At 43.9% G+C, this 23,579-nt stretch overlaps 1 pseudogene; it reads right to left on the bottom strand.

The window, feature by feature from the left end:
* Positions 1 to 14,738: 14,738 nt before the first annotated feature.
* Positions 14,739 to 18,612, bottom strand: LOC123076628 (uncharacterized; annotated as a pseudogene).
* Positions 18,613 to 23,579: the final 4,967 nt, after the last annotated feature.

The following is a 23,579-nucleotide window of genomic DNA, read 5'->3' as shown; positions in this document are numbered from 1 at the left end:
ACACGTATACTAGCATTTACTTCAGAAAATAGCTCATCATGTACGTAACCATTTTTATCAACGAGTAACCAAGTATTAATTAACGGTGAACTGTATAAAACATTTGGTAATGATACACTGCATTATTCAATTTTCATTTTGTAGATTATTTCACATAAATGAGCAAACAAAAAAGGTTTACTAACATTCTTCCCATGTGATCAATTCGGTCTTCTTACCAAACTCCTTAGTCCATGTACAATATGATCATTATTATTACCAAACTAGTGTCCGTTGGGTTCATCCAATTTATGTTAGGGAACAAATTTCAGCAATGCAACATCTAAAATAAAAGATGAAACATGTGTTTCTTACGAAATTGCCACTACCTAAAAATAGTTTCTTGACCAACAAGGCCCGTTTTAGATCCCCATACCAATACAATGATGTGATATGTGATTCTCTTAGTTTGATTTATGCAAAGTTTAATTTGTTATACATAGAGAATAAAAAAAAAGGGAGGTAATGTCGAAGAGAAATTGTGTCCAGTGGGGAGTAGCATAATAGTCAATGGGTCCCACACACTTGTCTTGTCCTGTTTTTTCAAAGTATAAACGTGAACGCTGAGTGAACCCTTTCGTTTTCATTACAGGTTTCTAACACATAATCATAAGTTAATTGACAGAGTAACCAAGGACGCTTCACACACGTATAGTAGCATTTAGTTCAGAAATAGGTCATCCAGTACGTGACCATTTTTATAAACAAGTAACCAAGTATTATAACGGTAAACTGTATAAAACATTGGTAATGATATATTCTCTTGTTTTCCTTTTGTAGATGCCTACCTAATAAACTGATTATGTCACATAAGTGAGCAAACAGAAAAGGTTTATCATTCATCTCATGTGATCAAACATCGGTCTCCTTTCTAGTTTTTATCAAAAAACACACCACTTTAGTCCATGCATAAATATGCTGATTATTACTACCAAATGTACGAAATTCTTGACAATGTGGTAGCTAGTAAACAATTACTAAAACAAAAAATTTAGTTCCCAAGATCATGTTGGTGAAACCCCTGAATTACTGTTTAGTTTTCAACCCCCAAAACCATAGAAAAAATATAAAGATCAACTTAGACATGATGTAACCCAAAGCATTGTCGAATTTTTAGAAAACACAAAATTCGGTGCAGCCATCATAACTATCACTTGTGGTTGGACGATTCTTGACAATGTGTATCTCACATTATTTTTCTCCCCTCTCGAGCATGCATCATTTGATCTGCATCTTCTAGACCTGACATCAAGACCAACCCGTCTCGTGGTTCACCCTTGGTCTCAAGGCCATACAAATCAGTATTCACTTTGTAACTATATTTGATCTATATTATTTTGGATGTGCATCACATCAGTGCCATATACTTATCCGGCGAGAGTTTCTGAAAAATTATTCCTACACTTGTGAATGAGTGTAGAATTGTACCTACTAGGTCAAAGCATGCAATGGTTATAAGATTGTGATGGTATTTGTGGGTGAGAGAACAAAAAGAGCAAAAATAAGAGGACCGGCTAACCGCAAGTCACCTGAAAAGTAAAACTGGGTCAGTCGATTTTCCAGGATCAATTTGAGCCAATGGATAAAGAAAGAATGGTTCAGCTCAAGTCTTCTTCCTCCAACCGTTCTTCCTCCCACCGTCTGCTACCACCGGCCGACCGCTCAGCCCCCCCTCCCAACCGTCGCCCATCGCCGTGCTTCCGGCACCCCCGAAAATCCCTCTAACCTAGGTGATGAAGAATTTTCTTCGGCGAACCTGCAGCACCCCCACACCACTAAGATAGATAATGGTGGGTCGCCTTCCACCCTAGGATAGATGCCTGGGTTGCCTACCACCGTAAAATAGACCCAGAGGGCTTCTTTGGCGAGCTCCTTCCTTCCGTAGGACGAGCTCCTTACCCCCCCCCCCACCCCCCACCCCCCCCCTCCCCGTTGTTCCTTCCTTCACGGGAAAATCGACTGGCCCAAATTCTAAATTCGGGCTACTTACATATAGCTATTGTGAAAATTAAGAAACAAAGGAATGTATCTTTGGCTACACCCTCACACAGGTGTACACCACTTACGATTCCATGTGGACTTGCACTAGCAATCCATGCCCTCACACTCTTGCTGCAATGTTTAGTCCATTTTCGCACGCACCTGCATGTTCTTTCAATACGTCTGGACTAGCTCGAGATGTGTAATGCAATCCATGCCATCACGATCCTTTTTAAAATTTCGGCCCATTTCCTCACACTCCTAATTAAACTTATGATCTATGCTCTCATACTCATGCTTGAATTCCGTCCATGGCTACACACTTGTCCTTGATCTTGATGTCCATGTCCACCTGGTAGATCAACACCTTATGATTCGTATCATCACGTTCTTGCTTAACTTTCTTGTTCATCTCCTCATGCTCCTGTTGCACCTTCTGGTCCATGCCCCATGGGTTAGATGCACATACTTGTCCACATCCGCATGGTTTTGATGCACCTTCTAATCCATGGTCGTTGTAGCAAACCACAAATAACTAGTTTTAGGTTTGGGGGTTTGGGACAAAGACCTATTTCAATGTAATACTAACCTAGTTGTTGTTGTGGGAGCTAAGAACGATAAAAAAAACATGTAACCTAATATATTTTTTCCATTCTATTTTAAAACGGGTGTTTCACAGGCTGCTTCTTAATTTATTTATTGCGTTAAATGGTTTCTGATATTGTTCTTTAACTCCCACAATGACTAGGTTAGTAAACTCATATATTTCAGTTGGCCTTTGTACCAAAACTAGCACCAATTTGTGTTTTGCTGCATGGACCTTGGATCCAAAGGAGCACTGTGACCATGCAAAGATGGAAAAGTATGCGCATATGGCGCTTGAGGACATGTAAGATAATTAGCATCAGGAGCATGTGGACATGGGCTGGAAGGTTAAACAAAATGTGATGACATGGAACGTAAGGTGCTGGTTCACCGGGTGGACATGGAAATTAAGCTCAAGGGCATGAAACCATGGACCAAAAGTTGAAGCAAGTGTTATAACATGTATCAACAGTTGAAGCAAGAAAACGAGGACATGGAACGAAGGTTGAAAGAAGATCGTGAGGATATGGATCACATTATACATCTTGAGCATATCCACATGGAATGTAAGAATATCAAGATCGACCCGGTTGGTAAGGCTAAGAAAATGGTCATAACGGGGATGTGGGAAGATCATATCCACAGTTGTGAAACTGCTGATCTACCATCTAGTAAATACAAAAAAATATTACTAATGTTCCCACCATTTTGGTACACACCCGCCTATTTGTTTTTTAATAATGCTTCCTATTTTTCTACCACCTGTATTACTTTTGGTGGGTGCCTATATTTATTCCACCACCATGAAAGTCATATTATTATAATACCCTTTATTCATAAATTTAATACTTTTTAAATAACTTCACCATATTACCTGTGAGCAAAATTCAAAACGGTGTGTTCCTAAAAGTACCACTTGTGTTTTCTAACCGATATAACCAGGCTCAACTAATAACCTATTATCGCACAAATCTCTACTATCTAAAAAGAACATAGGGTTCCCTTTCTTGCAAGAGGACCACGTTCACGTCCCACCATCCTTAATAAATTCATCACTGTAAACAAATAAATCTCTACTCCTAATGTATGAGTCGGTAGGATTGCGTCCACAGCTTATTTTCGTTCGGTTAATTTTTGTCCGTTTTATTTCCGTCCCACCTCGCGTATCACCCCTCCACCTGTTTTTCTGTCGTTGCCCCGCTCCACTGTTTTTTTCTATTTCCAGCCCACACACACACACGAGCCCTTCATCTCTCTCTCTCTTCAACAATTGATTTCTCTGTGTAGGGTTCCTACAGACAGACTGCCCCGCCACCGCCGCCGCCCGTCCTCCCTGGCCGCCAGATGCCTCCGTCCGTCCTCTTCCCCTCCGCGTCCGCTCTCTTTCCACACGGCACTCCTCGATTGAATGCAGCTGCCGCCAAGGAGAGGGCATCACATGGATGGGATCGAGTCAAATCCCTCTCTTCCACCCTCATCGCTGGCCATCGCTCCGGCCACTAGCCCCGCGGGAGCCCAGGAGGCGCTCCACGAACTCACCCCCACCGCAGAACCAGCATAGATCGGGGAAAAGACCCGCGCCTGCGACGGCACAGTCCAGACGGGACATACACTGCACCGCAGCAAGAATCCCCTTGCGGCCCTGCAAGTGGCTCAAGGACGCCGACGCCATCGAAGAGGACGATCGCTGGTGCCGGCAATGGCCGTAGGGCATTCAACGTTGCTGTTGTTCGTCCAGATTCTCTTCTCATGGATTCGACTGCACCACCAATCCAAGGTCAGTGTATTCTCCCGTTTCCATTCTTTTGTCATGTACGTATTCGACTTATCTTGTTCTTATGCATGAGAGATTGTTTGGTTTGATGCTGCTCAACCGTTGGTTATTTGGGTTGTTGTATACAGGACACTAGGACCCTTGGTGTTTGGAGATTACCCACAAGAGATTGTACAGTACAAATGTTGGTTCTCGCCATCCTTCACAACATCCCAATCTGAATTAAGCATGCTATTGATTTCATAGGAATAAATCAATAATATTCTGTCTATGTGAACGATCGCCCTTTAAATGAAGGTGTTCATGACTATACAGCAGAAATGTCATTTTACCAGAGAGGTAAGCAAATTTTGTATCTGCATCGGTATATTGCTGTATTGCTCATGAGTTCAACAACTAGAATTGGGAATTTGATTCATTAAACATATATACTGACCAAATAGTTTGTCGAAGCTTTCAAAACATGTTTTCTTCCGTGATGCAGGTTCTAGAACAGACCCAGCAACAAGTGAGTTAAAAGTTTCCAACTATCTTTTGTCAAAGATGCTACTTGCTTCAGCTGTTTTTGGACTTGAAGTAGTTGAACTGGGAATTCGATCTGGTTCATGCAACTTTCTCTCTTGAGTGCAGTACGTCCCAATGGCTTATATATCCAGACGACGGAAAAGGATTACGAGGTATGTTGCAGACCTGACAGAAACCTATGGGTGCCTCCCCGGTCGTGTTTAAGATAATGGCAAGTGGTCACACCGATCTCCAATTTTTTTATTCAGTTTTCAACTAAGATTAAATGATTCGGTAAATTTGATCAAGTTTGGCCATGGTTATGCACATACCAGTGCATCGCTGCTTCAAGTCTATTATGATTGATGTGGCATTTCACTTCAGGCAAGGCATCTGCGAATGAGACCGATAGGTGGAATACTAGAATGACTACATAGGGCACATTGGATGCGTTAAGGTCAGTTGTTCAAACAAATTGTACCAAGAATTTTCATGAAACCTTCAGAGATTAATCCCTCTTTATTTGGTAAGTTGCTTACATGTTGTTGCCAGATGAAGTGAACCACTGACTTAAAGTGTTTTTGTTTGCTTAGATTGATGAGTCAAACAACAGTACTTCTCTTAATTAGTAAAGGGGCAGAGTTGTGGTCTTTCGTTGGGAAGATGATTGCAACCAAAACTGAGGTACATAGATCTCCGCTGCAGGGTCTTGATATTCTGGAAGCAAGGCACTAACTGAATTTCTGTTTTTCATCCTTATATCTGCAGTAAAAAAAATAGCAGTTCTAGGTACGAGAGGTTCTTTGCATTGGTTCCCTTTCTGTATGTTGTTCTTCCATCCATTTCCTTCCTTATCTATAGTCATGTTTGTTATCAGTTCGATGCCCACGGTAGACATATACATGTATATGCGGATTGTGGTATAGTTCTAGGTAAAAATGGATATGTTGTTCTATACCAGTTGAAAGGGATTTCCAGTGAGACTCCAGGTATTTAGTTGTGTTTTATTTTGAACCAGTAATAATACTAGAATGATTTCCTGGCCAGGAAAAATTGACGTGTGTGAATACCATTGAACTGCTATGCTAAAATATTTACTTTAATAAGAGTCAAAAAATATGATTTTGGGGAAAGTTTTCATATCCCAATCGTGGTACACATACTGTGGGTTGTGGCAATGTTGTAATGTCAAAGTAGAAGGTGCGTGCATGATTAAGATATTGAGACCTTATAAATGAACTGGGTACCTTACTTTCTTGTTTATAGTTGATCTGCTGATGGCGCTTCACTACAAATTACTGGAATATGTGGGTACTACTAATGATAATATCATTCTTTCCGCGAGTTGTGGATACATTATTGAAGGTTACAAGTCTGTTAATCGGCCGCCTACCCAATTTCCGTTATTTAGTTACCAGTTTAACTCATAAAACTAAAGTATGATTGTTGCCGGAGATAATATTGTTGCTAAGAATTTGAAGGTACTGCATTTCTCCCAATTTTGTCACCTGGCAAAATGTTCTCCCATTTATACACTGGCGAGGTATGTGCCTCTCCCTCTCCCATGCATGTCAACATGTAATGTTTTAAGAAGGTAACTCAGTGTAGCAAGAACATCATGGTTTGTAGATCAATGCACTTTGTCCATTTTTCCTTGGGGAAACCATGCATTCTAAGATCATGATTATTAGCAGGTATGAAGTTGCACTTTTGTCCGAGAATGCCTTGAACACACTTCCAAGCTCCCAACCATCATCAATTGTAGTCTCAAGTCAGATATTTTGGAATCAAATTTTATCTGAGGATGTGCAAGAAAAGCATGTTTTTTGTATCAGTTGACCGTTGAAATCTCAATACTACTGCCTTGAGTAGCCTATGAACCCTAAATTAATTCTTGAGAAAGCAAACATATTTAACCACATAGTTTTTTTTTCTTTTTATAATTTTGGATCATACTACTTATTGATCTCTGAGCTCTAATAATATTCATCCTTAATTTGTTTTTTGTGCACACAGAGGAGGAGAAAGAAATGCTATCCAGGACTGTGTAGATACTAACATTGTATTAAGGTTCGTGCTAGCAATTTTTTCCTTCAGGAACAGATGATTACACAGAAAGTAATGGTACCCATGATTGTACCATACTAACATTAGTAATTATGGGTTCGTGGCTATTTCTATCTTGAGGCTATTCCTTAGGAACATATGATCATTCCTTTGTACCTAGCTTCTGATTTCAATTAGTTATCGGACATTGTTTGTTCTTACAGGAAACATCTATAAATAGAACATTTGTCATTTTTTAGTCCTCGATGCATAGTAACTACAGTACAACAACTACCTATTTATGCATGATAATCTACGTTGCACGGATACTTGGATACATATCGGATACACGATACGGGGATACGCCCGATACGCTAATTTTCTGAAAACATGGATACGAGGATACGTTTATATATAGATATTACATATATTAATTATTAAAAATATTGAAAACAAAATAGAGCTTCTAGGTCAAAGCATGCCTCAATAGGATTACTCCCTTTGTTTTCTTGCACATGGTCCACTATCATTAATTGGCAGTGCGATTTTCCTGGGTTTGTTGTTCCAATCAGTGCATCGACTCTCTCTTGCTCACCTTTTAATTGAACAAGAACATTGACAGTCATGTTTTGGCATGAACTCACACCCATGTTGCGTATCTTCAAAAGGTGCACCTTTACTATTGAGGGGATTTCATGTCGAACGAGGGGTTTCAGGTATCCGAAAAGTACCGCAGAAGTATTCTAGGAGTATCGAACATTATTTTCTTTTTTTATAATCAAAAAATCAAGGGATACTTACGGGATACGTATCGGGCCGTATCGAGGCAGTATCCGGCTGGATGCGTGCGCTTTATGAAGTATCCGCGCAACATAGATGATAATAATATGGAAAGCTGCTCCAAAATAACGCTTAAAACAGGTCAAAGAACCAAAAATAAGAGATCCATTCTGAATTCTAAAATCATCCCTTCAAAGTATGCAGTAAACTGCTTCCTTTATGATCTGATGAAACTCAGAGGACTTATCATGACGACTGCAAGGATATACTAAAACCAGCACACCAAAGGCGAGGGTCCTTGATCTCCACCGTAGCCGATGAAGCCAGTGTCGGAGTCGCCATCTTTTTCGCCAAGGATAGTCACAATGAAGAGAAGGTATAATAACAGAGTAATTATTGTATCAAATGTTTATCAATGCTGTCAAATATCCATCATCATCTGTTGACCTCATGTATGATCTTTGTCTGTCTAAGATGATTAAGAGTATGTGCGAGTCGTGTGTGCGCTTCGAAGTTGAGAGAAGTAGAAATTGTGTTGCTCATGAACTACTTTCCCAGGCTAGAGTGTTGTATTTTTGAAACCTCGCTTGGCAGTGTGTGTGATAGTGTGTATGGTGTGTATGCAAATCATTTTGTAAAGCTATCCAATATTTATAAACAAGCATATGTTCAGTAAAAAAATGGTAGGTAGCATCTACTGTGTCCAGTTTAATATTCAAGGGGTTATCTCAAGAGATTTTGAACTTGTTTTATGCTGCACATTATTACATGGTATTTCATGTACTTGGAAAAGGCACACATCATTTGTTATTTGGGTGTTGAGAAACTACTTTTCTTGCTATTCACGACTGCAGCATAGATCTAAGCAACTAGCAATAGATTGAGAATATGTGAGAGCAGCTGCATTGTTTGGTATATTTTACCATGAGGGTTGAACACTATCACTTAGTGGTACTTGAAGTTCTGACCCTGAACATAACCTGATAGCAAGGATATGCAGGTCACACAGTCACTTTATTAGAGGGTCATTTTTGGACAAGCTATGCCTTCTACTCCCTCCGCCAGCTTGCAAAACGATCTTATGGGACAGAGGGAGTATCTGTTAATCATTGCATATTGATCCTCAACACATGAAATATACCGAACAATGCAGGGACGGTGGTGGAATGACACGAACACGGGGGAGAGGATCAGGGCATAGACTGGGGGGTGGCGGGGGTCTGCTCCTTGGCGGTCCATGGGAATGAAGGAGAGAGGACGGCATGGCGAAGGTGAGGTGGGCTTCATCCTGTTTTAAAGGAGAGGGCTCTGGCGAGAAATGTTTCGCTATGGTGGGAAATCGAGTGGGAAGGGAAGGGTCCAACGGAAAAAGGGAAGGGTGTGCCTCGGAGTGATTTTTGTGTGTTGCGACTCCGTGTTGGAGATAACATCGTGGATAGTCCGGACAACATGAAAGTGCAACTATCCCTGGGTGGTTTTGGTAATTCCTAACAACATATAGCTCATTGAGCTAATGCTATTTCAAGATAAATATTTCAAGAAAGTTCAATGATTGGCATGGCATGGATGAGAAAAGTGGACCCCTCAAAATGCTAAGGACAAAAAGATTGGCTCAAGCTCAAAGCACAAGACTCTACATTTTCTAGTTTAGTGATCCAAGATCACATTGAGTCCATAGGAAAAGCCAATACTATCAAGAGGGGATGAGGTGTTGCCTAATGAGTTTCTTGCTCAAAGTGCTTAGTGATATGCTCCAAAGCCCTCAACTACTTTCTCATATCCACATATGTCCCAAACCAAAAGTCAAACTCGGCCCCACCGAAACTTTCTATCCGGCGCCACCGAGTTCATTTGACATAGCCACTGCCAGAAACCCTAGTCTTTTCGGTCTCACCGATAGGGATCTCGATCTCACCGAGATGGGATTGTAATCTCTCTGTTTCCCTTCGTAACATTTCCTCAAACCGAGATGAGCGATCGGTCCCACCGAGATTGCAATGCAAGCTCTCTGTTTTTCTTTCGTAACGTTTCGGTCCAACCGAGATGAGCGAATCGGTCCCACCGAGTTTGCCTGGCCAACTCTCTGGTTAGCTTATTACCAAAATCGGTCTCACCGAGTTTGTGTAATCGGTCTCACCGAGATTACGATATGCCCTAACCCTAACGAAATTGGTCCCACCGAGTTGACATGTCGGTCCCACCGAAAATCCTAACGTTCACATTTTGAACTAACTCGGTCCGACCGAGTTTCATGATTCGGTCCCACCGAGTTCGGTGATTTGTGTATAACGGTTAGATTTTGTGTGGAGGCTATATACCCCTCCACCCACTCTTCATTCGTGGAGAGAGCCATCAGAACATGCCTACACTTCCAACACATATTTTCTGAGAGAGAACCACCTACACTTGTGTTGAGGTCAAGATATTCCATTCCAACCACATAAATATTGATCTCTAGCCTTCCCCAAGTTGCTTTCCACTCAAATCTTCTTTCCACCAAATCCAAATCCTGTGAGAGAGAGTTGAGTGTTGGGGAGACTATCATTTGAAGCACGAGAGCAAGGAGTTCATCATCAACACACCATTTGTTACTTCTTGGAGAGTGGTGTCTCCTAGATTGGCTAGGTGTCACTTGGGAGCCTCCGTCAAGATTGTGGAGTTGAACCAAGGAGTTTGTAAGGGCAAGGAGATCGCCTACTTCATGAAGATCTACCCGAGTGAGGCAAGTCCTTCATGGGCGACGGCCATGGTGGGATAGACAAGGTTGCTTCTTCGTGGACCCTTCGTGGGTGGAGCCCTCCGTGGACTCGCGCAACCGTTACCCTTCGTGGGTTGAAGTCTCCATCAACGTGGATGTACGATAGCACCACCTATCGGAACCACGGATAAAAAATCTCCGTGTCAACATTGCATTTGCTCCCTCAAACTCCTACCTTTACCTTCATATGCAATTGTTTTACATTCCGCTGCTATACTCTTAGAATTGCATGTGTAGGTTGATTGCTTGACTTGTGCTAAGTTGCTAAAATATGCCAAGAACTAAAATTTGAAAAGGCTAGATTTTTATTTGGTCATGTAGTCTAATCACCCCCCCTCCAGACATACTTTCGATCCTACACAACCACATTTCTCCCCTACATATGAGCTGGATTTGTGGGAGCCCCGACGGTTGATTTTTGGGTAGCCCATTGGGGCACCCGTTTGATGTCTGAATACGTCCGGATGTATGAAGAAGAAATAAGTTCCGACCTTGGAGACGACCTTAAGCATTTGTCTAATTCAGTTATATGCATTGTAGCCCGTAGCAACGCACGGGCGTTCTACTAGTAGTAGTAGTTAATCTCTTATATTTGGTAACCCAATAAAGTAGATCAATCGCGGGCACATGACTATTTTGGCCATGTTATAGCGCACAGGCACATACTATTTGTCCTCGTGGCAACGCGCGGGCACGTATGTAGTCACTGTAAAAGAAAGGAATGATGGTACGTCTCCAGCTCACCCACACAATGGTATACGTCTCCAGCTCACCCACACAATGGTATGTCGTTTTCATGGTACGCTCTTCCAACCTCGCCATCCTAGCGCTAAAGTTTTGGTTACTTTTTAATTTTTCCCAAGCTAGATCTAACGGTGTTCTTGTCCCTTGCAACTTTAGTGATCTTAACCCACGCTTTACTTTTCACTTTGATCATTCCTCCCCCCTCCCCCCCCCCCCCCGAGATTGACGGGTGGGGCCGGGTCCACTAGGCATTGACACAATCCTGGGGCAAATCATCAAACCCCTGATAAAGTGTGGCAAATCATCTAATTACCCCGTTTGTTTCCTCTGTTTCCTTAGTGTTGCCACAAGATAAGGTAGCCTCTTTGTCATGGCAAAGAATTTGTTCCAGGTCTCCTTGAAGAAATAGAAAGAAAAACTTATTTTAATCACTTTCATTTCAATCCAACATGACTCTTCCCACGTATTAGGGCATGTATAGTGGTTGATGAGGCGGTCTTATCTTAAGCCCATCATGTAATCTAGTGAAGACAACAAAAAGATGCACAATGGGTGATTTCTTAGCCCTATCTCTAACAACAAGATATCCCTAAATATATGGTGAGGCAATTGTTGCTAAGAGATCATCTATTAATGTAGAGAAGTCAAGCCTTTTCTTATAGTTTCTCTCTCATCCACCCATCTTTTATCCTATGTGTCACTCCTAATATAGCACCATTATACATGCCCTAATAGTACCATGTGCAGTAGTTGTCACTCTTGTGTTTTCCTATTGGAGCTGTGTCGAATATTATGTTCAAGGTAGATTACATTGGACTGTGAGTCGTATGTTGTGTAAATAGGATATGTAGTCGTGCCCTAATAGGACACTTGTATCCTAGGCCTCTTATATAATATGGGGTTAACGCGCGATGTAACCAATGCCAGCATAGTAACGCAGGCATAGGGAGCCGGCGTCGTGCGCTGGCGCAAGGTGGCCGGCGCGAGGTATTGTGACGGTGTCAGGGGAAGGAGCGCTGATGTCTACTATGCAACCTTTCTTCTTGTCGACTCGTGTTGGGCCTCCAAGCGCAGAGTTTTGTAGGACAATAGCAATTTTCTCTCAAGTGAATGACCTAAGGTTTATCAATCCTTGGGAGACATAGGTGGTTTCTCTCAAACAACCCTGCAACCAAATAACAAAGAGTCTCTTGTGTGCCCAGCACACCCAATACAATGGTAAATTGTATAGGTGCACTAGTTCGGCGAAGAAATTAAATGGTGATGCAAGTGTAGTATGGATGGTAGATATAGGTTTTTGTAATCTGAAAATATAAAAACAGTAAGGTAGCAAGCGATAAAAGTGAGCACAAACGATATTGCAATGCTTGAAAATAAGGCCTAGGGTTCATACTTTCACTAGTGCAAAGTCTCTCAACAATGATAACATAATTGGATCACATAACAATCCCTCAACATGCAAGGAAGAATCACTCCAAAGTTTCTATCGAAGAGCGTAGGACGAAAACGTGCATCAACCCCTTTGCATAGATTACCCCAATGTCACCTCGGGAATCCGCGAGTTGAGTGCTAAAACATACAACAAGTAAATCAACAGAACATCCCATTGTCACCACAAATATCATCGCAAGACATACATCAAGTGTTCTCAAATCCAATACTCAATCCAACATAGCGAAACCTCAAAGAGCAAGACTCGATTCATCACAAGAAGGTAGAGGGGGAAAAACACCATATGATCCAACTATAGTAACAAAGCTCGCGGTATATCAAGATTGTGCCAAATCAAGAACACGAGAGAGAGAGAGAGAGAGAGAGAGAGAGAGAGAGAGAGATCAAACACATAGCTACTGGTACGTACCCTCGGCCCCGAGGGTGAACTACTCCCTCCTCGTCATGGAGACCGCCGGGATGATGAAGATGGCCTCCGGTGATGGTTTGCCCCTCCGACAGGGTGCCGGAACGGGCTCCCGATTGGTTTTTTCGTGGCTATAGAGGCTTGCGGCGGCGGAACTTCCGATCTAGGTTTTTTTGGAGGTTTTCGTATTTATAGGAATTTTTTGTGTCGGAAACAAGTTAGGGGGTTCTCGAGGGGCCCACAAGCCCTCAGGACGCCCCCCACCCCTAGGGCGTGCCCTGGAGGCTTGTGGTCTCCTCGGGACTCTTCTGGCCCAGCTCCGGTGCTTCGGGGGTCTCTTTTGGTCTATAAAAAGTCACTATAAATTTTCTGCCCATTCCGAGAACTTTTATTTCTGCACAAAAAAGACACCACGGTAATTCTGCTGAAAACAGCGTCAGTTCGGGTTAGTTCTAATAAAATCATATAAAATTGTTGCAAACATGCCCTAGGGATATAGCGATGTTTGGATTCAAGTACGCTTATATATGTTTTCATTGGAAAATGGAACTGTAATTAATGTGCCAGTGTATCTGAGATTGCAACGGGAGGATAAAGTGAAGCAGTGACAACGATAGTGGATGTGAGAAGCTGGCGGAGAGAAATGGAGATGAACGAGAATTTATTGTACATTTACATAATAGAGGATTAGGAATAGAGCCCTCGGGCAAGGAATGATCACAGTAGATCGGATGAGTGTCATAGAGAGGCATGAACAGGAGTAGCACATGTTAGCATAAAAAAATCCTATGTGTCACCTCAAATGTAATATGGGTTCGTATATTGCTGCAAGTGAACAGTGAATATTAATAATTTAATGAAATATTTTCTAGTTTTGTTGGTGTTAGCTACCCACGGTGCTAAGAAGTAAACTCCAACTCGGAGGGGAAAAGCTTTAGTGTTTTTCGCAGTGCGATGAAAATAATCCTTTAACCAATGTCTTTATATATTTTGTTGCTCCATATATAGCAACCGCATGGGCATTAGGTAGTAAATATAGATAACTAGCTGAGTCAACAAGATGGATGCTACTAACTTATCACCACGAAAGGACTGGACAATTTGTTTCGTTACTACCAAATATCATAGTTTTAAATAGCCGGCTATAGCTCCGCTATAGACCGCTATAGCCTTTTCAGCAGGGTGCCGCTAAATGGTCGCCTTCACAAATAGCCCGCTATAGCCCGCTTTAGCCATCTATAGCTCCGCTATAGCTGATTTGGAGGCTCGCCGCTATTTTCCATAGCCTGCTATTTAAAACATTGCCAAATATACATATCTTTCATTGTTTATGAAATTTAACTTTGGTGTTGCATATCTCGAAATATTTGTGTAAAGTCTTATCATTTCCATTGAAATGCCACACATTTCTAATATATCAAGCATATCTTTGCTTCCAGGGATGCAGTAACCTATCAGCGGAGATGATGAGCACACAACCGGTGAGGGTTGTTTGTGTATTCCTTGTATTCTTAAAAAAGGTACAATCTCATATTGAAGTGCCAATGGACAGACCTCCAACAACACATAAGGTACACTATCCTTGCTTTCAAGCAAAACCAGTACATGTTATTCCATCAACCACAACCGCACCCTTTGTTTCCCTGAAGGAGAACCCCTCCCATTTTATGTTAAATGCTAGAGACCATCTCATATCCACCCGATCTCCTCCTCTGCGAAGGGAGCGCCGTGGTGCCTCCGAGCCTCTGCTGCAAGAACAACAACGCCGCAAGCAGCACCGCCCTGCATGGTATAACCACGTCCCACGCGATGCTGAAGAGGTCGCCATGGGGGCTCGCAGACAGGTCGGAGGAGTGCATGCTTGGCTTGTAGACATGGGCTCTGACCACATCGTACACATGAGGCGCCACACAGACCATGGTGCCCCCTGTGTGGAACCACGGTGAGATCACCCCAACTCTGGATTTTCCTAAGGATGCGTTCAGGATGACCTGCGGGAGGAGGAAGCCATCCAGTATCAGCCCCGGGTACGACACAAGGTCCTCCCAGATCGTCGTCGGCCATCCACCTATGCCAATCATTGATGGGTCACCACTCATGGCATGGGCGTTGGCCCCGTGGATTATTGCGGCGAAGGCTCCTCCGAGCGCGTACAATGGTAGGCATATCCACAGCACGGTCCTCTCGGACATGGTGGATGTGCGGCGGCCAGACCACGCCAGCTGAAGAAGGTGCAGCTGCAGCATGAAGGCGATCAGCGTAGGCGCCCTCATTATGACCTCGTTCATCTCTAGCCTCCGGGTCGTGGAGTAGTAGAACTCATAATACTGGCTCCTCCTGCTTGCAAACAGGGCCTCTGAGTTGAGGGCCAGAGGGGCAAGCACTAGTAGAAAACAGGGCTTTGGTCACAGCTCAATGTACACATTAGTCCCGGTTGCATTACGAACCGGGACTAATTAATGTGAGCATTAGTCCCGGTTTGAGCGGCTAGGGTGTCGGGAAGGCATTAGTCCCGGTTCAAATGGGACCTTTAGTCCCGGTTTGAGACACGAACCGGGACTAAAGCGTGCGATGCCCTTTAGTCCCGGTTCGTATCTCAAACCGGGACACTGTGAGCATTAGTCCCGGTTTGAGCGGCTAGGGTGTCGGGAAGGCATTAGTCCCAGTTCAAATGGGATCTTTAGTCCCGGTTTGAGACACGAACCGGGACTAAAGGGTGCGATGCCCTTTAGTCCCGGTTCATATCTCAAACCGGGACTAAAGATTAGACCTTTAGTCCCGGTTTGAGACATGAACCGGGACTAAAGGGTGCGATGCCCTTTAGTCCCAGTTCGTGTCTCAAACCGGGATTAAAGGGGTTCGTGTCTCAAACTCTACCCCCCCCCCCCCCTATCGCCATTTTAGTTTTGAAAAAAAAAGAAAATGATAAAAACTTAAAAAAAAATAAAAACCTTCGAGATGTAGTTATATTACTACATCTACTAGTTAGGAAAATTAAAAAACTTAAATTTGGACATGTTTTGCAAAAAAGTGTTATGCAAAAGTAAAACGGCTATAATTTTTGCATACGATGTCAGGAAAAAACGTCTAATATATCAAAATGTTCAGCATGAAAATGCGCATCCGATTTTGACCGCCGTAGGACGTTTTGCAAATTTTTAGAATCCTCAAATTTTAAAAGGAAAAAAAGTTATGCTCAAATTTTAGTTTTTTTAATTTATGTTAAATCTTGTCAAACTGTGGTCAAACTACTTATTCAAGAAGTATTAGTGTTACTAAATAATTATTCAAGAATATTAGTGTTACTAAATAATTATTTTATTTTTTAAAATTTTGGTCAAATCTGGTCAAACTATGGTCAAACTACTTATTCAAGAAATATTAGTGTTACTAAATAATTATTGTTTTTAGAATAATAGTTTCAAACTCAAACCGTGAAACGTGTGAGTTCATGCTCAAGCTAAACTCCTGAGGGTTAATAGGATTGACATCTTACTATTGTCAGGAAAACAACGAGTGCAGACTTGGAAACTAGGGGGAATAGAACCCGGATGTTAAGCGTGCTCAGACTGGAGTAGTGACAGGATGGGTGACCGGTCAGGAAGTTAAACGATTTGGAATGATGAGGGGTGATTAGAGAATAGAGATTAAATTGTAAAATAATTCAGAAATTTGAAAATCAGGAAAAATTCAAAAAAAATTCAAAAAAATTTCTTTAGCCCCGGTTGGTGTTATCAATCGGGACTAAAGATGGAGCTTCAGACAGCGGCCACGTGGAGGGCCTTTAGTCCCAGTTCATAACAGAACCGGGAGTAAAGGAGGCTAGGGGGAGGGGGGGGGGGGGGGGGGCTGCCTTTAGTCCCGGTTCCAGAACCGGGACCAAAGGCACCGTTACCAGTGTCAGCCGACCATGCACAGGATGCCCCTGTTCGGATCATAAACACCCTCTGCTGAGATCTTTCTTTTCTCAAAGCCAACTGAGTAGTTTGAGTAGTTGAACATGTTGGTGGGGCGCACCCAGTTATCAGGTGGAGCAGAGTAGCGTATGCCATAGCTGACATTCAGCAGACCCTGGTCCGTCTCATCCACAGCCACCGCATGCTGGAAGAAGGCAACATGGCAGCTAGCCTATTGCCGGCGACCATCGCCGACCGATTGTGACAGGGTAGGCTTCTCCACCCCCGGTGTCTTGCCCGTCGAATCCAAATCCAAAGTCACTGAAACTGCAGTTAAAATCCGGGAACGACTGTGACCCTGTGAACTTCTTCCCCTTGCTCATCTCCGGGTGATACTTCTTGGCCTCCTTGAGCATCGTGTCATTGTAGGAGTACTTCACGTCATAGAGGTCGGTGGTGCTTCTTTGGTCGTCGATGCTCGACGCTGTTATCACACTGTGGAACGGTTCAGCGTCGGCTTGGCTCGAGTTCCAGAGCATCCCAGCCACGGCGCTTCGGTCCCGTGTCGTCCACACTGTTGGGAACCATAGGCTCATCCCCAAACCGCAGTTGTGCTCGCGCACCACCGAAGAAGACGGCGGCGCCGGTAGCGTCACACGGCACGCCCGAAGGCAGATCATGCGCTGAGTCGGGTCCCACTGCCCATCGGCCACCAACGCCTCCTCCCCAACAGAGAAGCGGCGTCGACGGCTGCTCCTCTCGGTTGGCCGGTGTCATTGGAGAGCACCGCATACGCGCGCACAACGGCGTCGTCCGCGACGCACTGCGTCTGGTCAACGCGCATCCCGGGAAACAGGGCGCGGCCGTGCTCCAGCCTGTAGGAGATCATGAGTTGTTCTTTCAGGTGGGCGCATGTGGAGGTGAAGCCACCAAGCGCCCGGAGCGAGCCCCTGGCCGGCTGATGACCCGGTGAGCTGGGGCTGCAGGCCGCATGCTCGGAGCCGTACTTGTAGTCGTCGGCCTCGGTGTAAGCGAGGAGGCGGATTGTCCCGAGGCCGGACGAGCCTTCCAGACTGCCAAACACGAAAGTCTCAGTGAGATTGGGACGTCTGGGAACGTGGAGGTGGAGGGCGACATCGTGGTCGTGCGTGAGAGAGCCGTTCACGACGCGCCCAGTGCCCGTCCCGACCATGCAGAGCTCGGGCGAGGCAGATGAGTGGTAACCGTCCAGGACGGAGGAGACGGGCGCGGTGGTGTGATAGCGGCGGCGTCTCCTGACCCAGCTGTGGGGGCCGGTGAGGGTGAAGGTGGCGGTGAGGTGGACGATAGCTGGGTCGTCGGTGAGGGAGGCGCCGTGGGGGAAGAAGGAGAACGGGTGGCTGGTGTAGGGGTCGTCGTCAGGGGGAAAGAGGCTGATGTTTGAGCCGCCGAAGAAATGGCCGGTGGAGATCTGGAAGGAGCGGATGAGCGAGATGGCTGTGTCGCCGTCAGTATGGCGGTCGTGAGCGTGTGTGAGGGAGGGGCAGACAGAGGAGTAAGAGGAAGCCATGACGGCAGCGGAGAGGGTGACGGTGGACGCAAGGAGAAGGAAGCACAAGCAGAGGTGGTACATGTGCAGGCTGGGAATCCTCCCTGGTGCCGGCGCCATTCTTGGTGGGTTAGTTGAGCTTGTGTAGCCGGCCCGGAAGGAGGGGATCAAGTTTTTTTTTAAGACAATCTCGCCAAGCTTTCTTCATAACCCAGAATGTTTACAGGTAAAAAGTGCAACTCTCTGGGCTGGCCCAACCAAACATGACGTCCAAGCTCGAGATTTAAAGCATGCTTAGAAAGATTGTGAGCCTCGAAATTCGAGCTCCAAACTCGTGAACATTACAAGAATTGAGAAGACTAGAACGACCTATAATTTCATGTACAATAGCTCCGTACTCCGACATCAAGTTCTTCCCAATATCAGTAACAACTGTCCTGCAATCAGATGCAATGTGAATTCTGTGGACATATAAATCCTCGGCCAAAGCTTGACCTTCTCTGATCGTCAGGGCCTCCAGAGTGGCTGCTGCTGTAATACCCTTGACTATGATAACTGAAGCTCCCAGGAAGGTCACGGCACACAGCCGACGCCGCAACAAAAGGTCCCCCCGTTGCTACAGTTGCATCCGTAATAATTTTCACAAAGCCCTCCGGTGGTCTCAGCCACACCGCCGGTCCTGTCTCTGTATTGCTTGTCTACTTTTACTTGTCCTTTTCCAGTACCTGAATGTCTCTGAGAAAAACATTGATAAATGAATACGTCATGAACGGGCTCTCAAATATATCTTCATGTACTGCTCTTCTCCGGGCTCGCCATATCGCCCACAAAGTTACCACCACTCGGGTGAAATCCTCATGCAATAACGCTTCATGGGTCGTGAACATCCAGTTCTTTGCATTCATAGACGAATTATCTACCATTACTTCTTCTGAACATAGAGACCATATGCTTCTTGCCATTACACAGTCTATCAGTGCATGCTTCCAACTATCCTCGGCTGCACAGAAAGCACAGATTTTTGTGCTAGACATATTCCTGTGATGTAATAGATCTCTTGTAGGTATAGTCTCATGGCACAGTCTCCACACAAACACATTTATTTTTGATGGGATCTTCATATTCCACAACAGGTCCATGCCCTTTCATCCTCTGTGTGGTTTGAGTGGCCACCTGCAGATTGTAACAGCTCATCATTGCTCCTCTTCAAACCTGCCAGGAATTTGTATACCGATCTAATCGAGAAAATGCCTCTTTTATCTTCTCCCCATGCCCAAAAATCATTCACTCTCCTTGTACAACTTGGAATCCCTAGGATGATATCCGCATCAACTTGGAGGAACACCGAACGCACCATATCTTCTTTCCACGAAGCAGAAGAGCTATCAATCAACTCTGAAACCCAGGTCGATTTCTCAGCTACTAAAGGTACCATCGGCTTCATCAAACCAGGCCGTGGTAGCCAATTATCTTCCCAAACTCTTGTTGATTCTCTAGTCCCAATTCTTCTAATCAAACCTTGAGCAATAGCTTCCCTTCCATCGATGATGGCCCTCCAAATCTGTGACGGATTGTTACCTGTATCGGCCTCCAAGAAAGAGCCTGCTGGGAAGTACTTTGCCTTCAATACTCTTGCACTTGAAGTCAGCGGCTCCTGGATAATCCGCCATGCTTGTCTTGCCAAAAGTGACATGTTGAAAATTTCTATATCTCGGAAACCAAGCCCTCCCAAATACTTCGGCCTTGTGCAAACATCCCAAGAAATCCATTAGCACTAGTAGAAAACAGGGCTTTGGTTTGGCCAGAAAAGAGCATTAATCCCGGGTGCATTACGAACCGGGACTAATGTGAGCATTAGTCCTGGTTCGAGCGGCTAGGGCACCGTACAGGCATTAGTCCCGGTTCAAATGGGACCTTTAGTCCCGGTTGGTGCCACGAACTGGGACTAAAGGGTGCGATGCCCATTAGTATCGGTTCGTGGGCACCAACCGGTACTAAAGGTTAGACCTTTAGTCCCGGTTCGAGCCACCAACCGGTACTAATGGGGTTTGAGGCATTAGTACCGGTACTAAAGATCCCATTTTCAAACTCTACCCCCCCCCCCCCCCCCCGGTGGATCGCCTTTTCAGTTTTGTAAAAAGCAAAAGAAAATGATAAAAACTTCAAAAATTAAAATCCTTCCAGATGTAGTTATGTTACTACATGTACTAGTTATGAAAATTTAAAAAACTTAAATTTGCACATGTTTTGCAAAAAGTGTAGGGAAAATGTAAAATGGCTATAACTTTTGCATACGATGTCAGAAAAAAACGTATAATATATCAAAATGTTCAGCACGAAAATCCGCATCCGATTTGACTGCTTACAACCCATGTTTGCAAATTTTTAGAATCCTCAAATTCTAAAAGGAAAAAAAGTTATGCTCAAATTTCTGTTTTTTTTGAGTTTTTTGTTAAATCTGGTCAAACTACTTATTCAAGAAGTATTAGTGTTACTAAATAATTATTCAAGAATATTAGTGTTACTAAATAATTATTTTAGTTTTTTAAATTTTGGTCAAATCTGGTCAATCAATGGTCAAACTAATTATTCAAGAAATATTAGTGTTACCAAATAATTATTTCAGTTTTTTTGTATTTTGGTCAAATCTGGTCAAACTGTGGTCAAACTATGGTCAAACTACTTATTCAAGAAATATCATGTTACTAAATAATTATTTTTTTTTGAACAATAGTTTCAAACTCAAACAGTGAAATGTGTGACTTCATGCTCAAGCTAAATTCCTGAGGGTTAATAGGATTGACATCTTAGTATTGTCAGGAAAACAACAAGTGCAGACTTGGAAACGAGGGAGAATAGAACCCGGAAGTTAAGTGTGCTCAGGCTGGAGTAGTGAGAGGATGGGTGACCGTCTGGGAAGTTAGATGATTTGAAATGATGAGGGGTGATTAGAGATTAGAGGTTAAATTGAGCAGTGATGAGGGGATTAGAGATTAGAGGTTAAAATAATTCAGAAATTTGAAAATAAAAAAATAAAAAAAATCATAAAATTTTGACCTCCACGCAGCGGCCACGTGGAGAGCCGGGACTAAAGGTGGACCTCCAGGCAGCGGCCACGTGGAGGGCTTTTAGTCCCGGTTCGTGTAAGTACCGGGACTAAAGGGGGAGGCTTTAGTAACATGAACCGGGACTAAAGGCCCTTATAAACCGGGACTAAAGACCCTTTTTCTACTACTATAGGGCTTTCTCTTCCCCCTCTTACAGGAGGGGATCAAGTCAGCCTGGACGTGACGAGCGGGCTTTTGGCCCGGCTCGCAGCCCGTTATGGACCCGACCGATCAAGGATGCCCGGCCATAGGTCAGTACAGAATTAGTTAGGCTACTAGTAGGGGTGAAGTGGATGCTGTCGTGCTGCGATGCCGAAGGGCAACTTGTAAGAGAAAATGGGAAGAAAATGTGTTAGAAGCATAATGGCCAGCAGGCCCACATACTTATCTTGTCCCGATTTTTCAAAGTAAACGTCAACGGTCTGTGAACCCGGCGTGTCATTTTCAATGACGAACCCTGCCCATAATTGTATTCAATATTTTTAACACAGTATAGACGCAAGTGATTATATATACGTGTGTATGCTCATCCCTATAAACGCACGCACTTACACCTTATCCCTATGAACATTTTCGAGAGACTAAGCCGACATGTCATCTTGAGATTTTACGAAGTCATCGTAGGCGTCTCGTAGTCGATGCGAACGTCTCCACCCATTGAACACGTACCGTCAGAAATTTTGAAATAAATTCAAGATAAATACGAGCGCCAGTATTTGAACCCCGATGGGTAAGGAATACCATCGCCCTCCTAACCAGGGGCTGAGCTGGGCCCCGGGCACCCAGGGCCCAAGCCCGGGGCGTAGGGTTTTTTCCAGCTATTACCTAGTTAGTTTTTTCGTATTGGCCCGTGGTTTAGCCCACCGCAGCACAGCCGAAGGCCCAAAGCCTGGCTGTTTCACAGCAATGAGCAACCCACGTAGCTCTCCCTCACTACGCACACACGCACGGCACGACTAGTCGCAGCCTCCATCGCCCGCACGGTCTCGCCTCCTCCTTGCTCGATTGCTCGCACGCCGCCGGCCTCCATTACCGTCGTCCTGCGCGAGTGCCCGGCCCGGTCGCTGGCTGCTGGCTGCAGTCGCCATCCGCCTCCAAAATCCCCCGAAGGGCGGCAGTACCTCTGAGGCCCTGAACCGACTCCATGTGATGATTCTGAGGCTCTGACGTCCACGCGGGTATTGGAATACGAGCTCCCTCAGTTTTTGCTGGATTCGCTTGTTAGATTTCACCTGTCCGCGTCAAATGGAGATTGGTTCGAGAAAGAAAACTCATCGTTCCTGTCTATGTTCAGCAATGTGCTCTAAATATAGAGACAAAGGGAAAGCTCTTTCAATTACATTAGTGGGTACAGTTCACCTTTCGTTGTAACAGTTTATTGTACCGGGTGTATGAGTGAATGCATTGTGTATGTTAGTATGTCGGTATGGATGATTTAATCTTAATGACTCTATATGAAAATATGTGCAATGTGTTGATGGAAATCAAATCGGTTCATTTTGTAGAAATAGAAGACGTGAGATTGTTTTTCACCAGTGCCCTCAAGGTGGGTTTCTACACCTCTCATTCAGCTCAAGATATGGGAAGCACCGATGAAGAAAACCATTAATTTGGTACTCCTTTTTATCCCGCACCGTTTTCCGTTTATTGTATCATTAAGTAGTTTACAATCAGAATTTATTGCACAATTGAATCATATTTCGTATATTTTCGTATGCGATATTTCTTTAAGGTAGTTACAGCTTTATGGTTACGTTTTTCTCTCCAATCTTGGCTCCGCCACTGCTCCTAACCATCCAACCACAGATTGGTTTGCTCATATTCAAGTTACAGAGTAAACCAAGCAGGCCAAAGGTACTTCATCCGATTCCAAAATAATTATAGTTTTAGTAGTTTTATTTTAAGTTGAACATTATTAAACCTGACCCGTAATAATGATCAAACTTTTAATGAACGTATCCCTTCAATCCATATTACTTG

Source organism: Triticum aestivum, chromosome 3D (assembly GCF_018294505.1).
Source record: "Triticum aestivum cultivar Chinese Spring chromosome 3D, IWGSC CS RefSeq v2.1, whole genome shotgun sequence".
Lineage (NCBI taxonomy): Eukaryota > Viridiplantae > Streptophyta > Magnoliopsida > Poales > Poaceae > Triticum > Triticum aestivum.
The sequence above is the reverse complement of the archived record's forward strand: the minus strand, read 5'-3'. Positions and strand labels throughout refer to the sequence as shown.